We start from the raw sequence: 4540 nt of genomic DNA, 5'->3' as shown, positions 1-4540 counted from the left end.
CACTAATCAAAATGGCGCCGACCATCCAGTGCTCCCTCCATGTGACAGGGGCCGGCCAATGGCACGGATACCCTGTCACATGGTAAGGGCAAAGGCCATCGGCGCCATTTTTATTAGTGGCAGCCGACGGCCCGAGAGCGGAAGATCGCTCCGGACCCCACTGGACCACCAGGTACCTGTAAAATGTTTTGGGGGGTCGGGAGGGTCGGGGAAGCAAAGGGATTAGTTTTAAAGGGTCGGGGTGGGGTTTTTGTTTATCAGCTCGGGCGCAGCCGATAAACAAACCGCGATCGGGCCCAATGGAAAAAAAAACACATGTGAATTGGAACCGGAATCCGAAACCGATTCCGGTTCCGAGTCACATCTCTACTTTTTACTGTGGACTTTACACTAATTCTCAAAGGGAAAGTGTATTTGTGCTTTCCCTTTTCTCAGATAGCCTAGTTACTCAAGTGAATGGCTTTTAAAAATTTCCCTCTAAATATTTAGTTCAGTCATAATTTCATTTTTTATAAATATTTTATTAGTTGCTTACAAGCATAGTGCAAGAGAAAGCTAAAACAGTATTTATGCCATATGTTCTCAGCAAATCAGAATTAGGAATAGCTTGTCTCAAAGGACAAATATTTTGGCTAAGGATTTTCCCAGTTTTCATCTGAATATTTAATTAAACAGTTTCCATACCCTGCAATAAAAGGAGGAAAATATCATAGATGCCAACTACTTATTTGAATATCCAAAAAGAAAAATTAAATTATACATCTATGAAACTTGAACTGCCCTATATTTCTAAAACATGTATTGTTTCAATAAGTGAGTAATGAGATTGTTTGTATGCACCAGACTAGCACCCCTCTATGAGAGGCATCTGTCTCTTGTAGTTTTAGTTTCATAGAGATCTGTATTTTAATGCAGGAACTTTTATATCGCTATTAGTTATACAACTAGCTGAATTCCATTGATATTTCCTGCAAGCTATTTATGGTCCTTTTCCCCAGTCTGAAACCAGCACTCCATTCCATCCTCCTCAGCTGTACCACAGCACTTCCTTCTCTTCTCCTCAGCTTGTATCCAGCACACTCTGATCTCCCTCCCAACCCCATCTCAGTATTCCCATCCCACCTCAGCGGCCTAGCCCCAGCACACTCTGACCCCAGCTCTCTCCCTCCCTCTCAGCCCAGCTCTAGCACATTCTGACTCTCTTCCCTAACCTGACCCCCGCACACTCTGGCCCCCCCCCCCCCCCCAGCCTGATTTCAGCATATTCTGACTTCCTCCCCAGCCTGGCCTCAGCATACTCTGACCCATCCTCTGCAGCTTGACCCCATCACATTCTAATCATCCTCATTGGCCTGGTCATAGCACTCCCCCGCCCCCCCCCCCCCCCCCTCAGTGAATCAGCCACAGCACATACTGCCTCCCCTTCTCCAGCCAGACCCCAGCACACTCTGCCTCCCACCCCACACATCTTGGCTCGAATTTATAAAAAATGAAAGCACTTCAGCACCCATCAAACCCACTTAAACAATAGCTTCACTGATACTTCCTCTCACCTCCAGCCCTATTCTATCAAGGCTCTGCAGATTTCTGGGAGTAGGGCATCCCCATCACTCTTCCCCTCCTCCAGATTTGCAATTCTCTTACCCCCACCCACCCAACCCATTCAACAATTGTTCCATCGCTGCCCTTACTCCATTGAAGATCTAGATCATCTGGGGTCAGGAACAATTCTTACTCATTCCTGCCTGGCTGCTCTTGCATTCCAAAATGGTCACCAATAAAGCGCTATTTTGTTGTACAGCAGAATAGGGATGTGAATCGTGTGATCGATTGTCTTAAACGATCGATTTTGGCTGGGGGGGGAGGGAAATCTGATCGTCATGGTTTTTTTTTGTTAAAAAATCGTCAAATCGTAACTCGGGGGGGAAAACCGGAACACCAAAACAACCCTAAAACCCACCACGACCCTTTAAAACAAATCCCCCACCTTCCCGAACCCCCCCAAAATGTTTTAAATTACCTGGGTCCAGTGGGGGGGTGCCGGCGCGATCTCCCGCTCTCGGGCCACGGCTGCATTAATAGAAATGGCGCCGGTGGCCCTTTGCCCTTACCATATGACAGGGCAAAGGTAGCGCCGGCGCCATTTTGGTTCCTGTCAACCCGACGTCACGAGTGCAGGAGATCGCTCCCGGACCCCCGCTGGACCCCCGGTGACTTTTGGCCAGCTTGGGGGGGCCTCCTGACCCCCACAAGACTTGCCAAAAGTCCAGCGGGGGTCCGTGAGCGACCTCCTGCACTCGGGCCGTATTGCCATATTCAAAATGGTGCCGGCACTAATTTTGCCCTCACTATGTCATACGGGTCGTATGACATACGTATGTCATACGCTCCCGGACCCCCGCTGGACTTTTGGCAAGTCTTGTGGGGGTCAGGTGGCCCCCCCAAGCTGGCCAAAAGTCCCTGGGGGTCCAGCGGGGGTCCGGGGAGCGATCTCCTGCACTCGTGACGTCCGGGTGACAGGAACCAAAATGGCGCCGGCGCTACCTTTGCCCTGTCATATGGTAAGGGCAAAGGGTCACCGGCGCCATTTCTATTAACGCAGCCGTGGCCCGAGAGCGGGAGATCGCGCTGGACTCCCCCCCCCCCCCCCACTGGACCCCAGGTAATTTAAAACATTTTGGGGGGGTTCGGGAGGGTGGGGGATTGTTTTTAAAGGGGTCGGGTGGGTTTTAGGGTTGTTTTGGTGTGCCGGTTTTCCCGCCCTCCCCCGATTTACGATTTTTTTGACGATAAATTGGGGGAATTGCTATTGTATCGCGGCTCTAACGATTTTTGACGATTTAAAATATATCTGACGATTGTTTTAAATCGTCAAAAAACAATTCACATCCCTACAGCAGAATACTGAAACATAGAAACATAGAAATGATGGCAGAAAAGGACCAAATGATCCATCAAGTCTGCCCAGAAAGCTTAAGGTAGTATCTGCTGTGCTATTCAAGTTACCCCCATACTTAGTTTTCTCAGGCTGTAAAATCAGGGGCCCTTGTTTATTGCTGTCTGAACCAATTCCTGTTATCTCTTGCCATTGAACCAGGGAGCAATGTTGGAGTTGCTTTAAAGTATCAGGCTTATTATCTTCCATTAACCCATTAACCATGACCTCATGGTCTTCCATGCAGGTAGTATCTCTGGCAATCATCTTTAAAGCCTTTTCCTGAAGGCTGTAGGCATAATCTCTGATACTTTCCCCAGGCAGTTGTTTCCGGACATAGATTCTTTCAGCCTCTCAGTAATTAGTTTCTGATCTCCATTTACTCGAGCAATAGTGAGAAAATATTTTCTACAGATTTTGGTTCTAAGGCAGGGGTATATTTCACAGTGTTCTTAGCTTGGCCCTTCAGGTGGTCCTTGACCATCACCAACTGATCTCCTTCTGGAATGCGCAGAATTGTCAGGGCCTCTTTGGTCTGAGAGATCCATTCTTCTACAGTCAGGTCCTCAGCCCCACAGGCACTCCACTGAAATCTGGATCTTCTTGTCTCAAGAGACTATAATGAGTACTTTTTGGACTCTTTGTCACTTTTTCCATCACATTCTGGCTAAGGACAGTGCTTCTTTTCTGTCCTCTGCCAGTCGCAGAGTATCAACTTGCTCCCCAAACATGGCCTACTGGTCATCCAATTTCTTTTTTTAAGTGATTTGAACTGGGCCTTCCATTCTTCCATGTCTGGCACTGGGTGGTAATATTGAACTATGATGGGGTAAACAAGCTGCTCTCAGATAGTACAACCCCCCCCACCCCCTCCCAAAGTAAAACTGCACACTAAAAAAAATATTTTGCAATATTTGGCTCTTGGTCTGGGATTACACCCCAAATTCTGATTCCAAGAGCTGCCATAGGTCCATTCAACTCCAAATTTCCTTCTGTGGAAATATTCATTAATCCTATTAATTGTAGCCAGATCCACTTGGTGTCACTTCAGTGTCAGGGGATAATTCCACTGGACTTCTAGCCATGGCACTCCCCCCCCCCTCCCCCCCTTGTAGTGAGCCAGAAGGTAATTAACATTTGCATAGGTGAGAAGGACTCTTTGCAGGCTTTAAAGAAAGCATTTTGCATTTGGCCCCCTCGCTGTTTTGACCAATAAGGCACTGCCAAGAACTTCACATGTCACCATTTACCTTTCCTTCAAACAGAGAGTGAACAGGGGTTCTCCCCTTTGCAATTTAATTCACCCTTTGCTAGTCAGAGCAAGAACAATATCTTAAGCTTCTGGCTTACAATATTATACGTATGGACAGGGTAATCAGGTAGCTCTACATACAAGGACATGTTTTTCTTGTCTTTGTTAGCATTGTTTGGGCTAGATGGAGGAGTCTAGGGTTATGTATTTGGGCTGGGTAGAGAAGTCTGATGTGGCTGGAGGTTCTGTAAGAAATATTGTTTCACTGAACAGCTTCAGATCTGGGTGAAGAAACCCTCCTCAGATTTTTCATGTCATGTTTTTTTCCTTTCTGCAGTCATGGCAAGGAGGAA

The sequence above is a fragment of the Rhinatrema bivittatum genome, unplaced genomic scaffold (genome assembly GCF_901001135.1).
Source record: "Rhinatrema bivittatum unplaced genomic scaffold, aRhiBiv1.1, whole genome shotgun sequence".
Classification (NCBI taxonomy): Eukaryota; Metazoa; Chordata; class Amphibia; order Gymnophiona; family Rhinatrematidae; genus Rhinatrema; species Rhinatrema bivittatum.
Note: the sequence above shows the minus strand (reverse complement) of the source record.